Source organism: Hippocampus comes, unplaced genomic scaffold (genome assembly GCF_001891065.2).
Source record: "Hippocampus comes isolate QL1 unplaced genomic scaffold, H_comes_QL1_v1.1 scaffold83, whole genome shotgun sequence".
Lineage (NCBI taxonomy): Eukaryota > Metazoa > Chordata > Actinopteri > Syngnathiformes > Syngnathidae > Hippocampus > Hippocampus comes.
In genome coordinates, this window is record NW_017805281.1 from 1,877,099 (window position 1) to 1,877,919 (window position 821).

Here is an 821-nt window from a genome sequence, read left to right on the forward strand (position 1 = left end):
AGGCACCTGTTGTAATGCTCGTTGCCTCCAATTTCTCCTGCTACTTCATGATCTGTCCGCACTTTTGCTACGTTTCGAGCAAAAGCGAGACAAATGACGCCGTACGTGGAGGGACAAGAGAAGGAGAGAGAAGAGAAGCGGGGAGGCTGCGAGTTCCACGCCATTGAAATGCAAATACGGCAGAACAAGGAGTGGTTGTGTGTGCGTGCGCGTGTGTTTGTGTGTGCGCGCGCGTGTGTTCGCTACATGTGCATGCAGCGGGGCAAGCCGTGGAAGAGGAGGGGCGCAAATTGGACAAGTTTTTTTTTTTGGGGTGAGGGGGGAGAGGAGACTTTGGATAAGCCACACACACATACACACACACGCACACACGCGCGCGCACACACACGCAACCCACCCTCGCGCGCGAACACACACGCACACACACGGCTGCCTCTTATGACGACTTGCAAGAGCTCCTCTCTCCTCTCGTTTTCTTTCCAGCGGATTCATTCTTTCAAGGGAAACTTGCAGGAACTTTTGAAATATCTTGTCGTGGTCCGCCCTCGTCCTCCTGCACCTCCTCCGGCTCGTCGTGAATCATGTCACGCCGGAAACAGAAGAGACCCCAACACCTCGTCAACGCCGATCCGGGGGGCCCGAGGGTCCTCGCTCACGGTAAGAAATCAAACGTGGGGAGCATCGGTGTGTCTCTTGAAATGGGGTTTCTTGGTGGTCAGCTTTTGCGGCTTTAGGGGTCCCAAAGCAACAGGTTTCCGAAGCTTTTTGACGGTGTGTTGTTGGGGGCTTCTTTTTTTTTGGGGGGGGGGGGGTAATCTCGC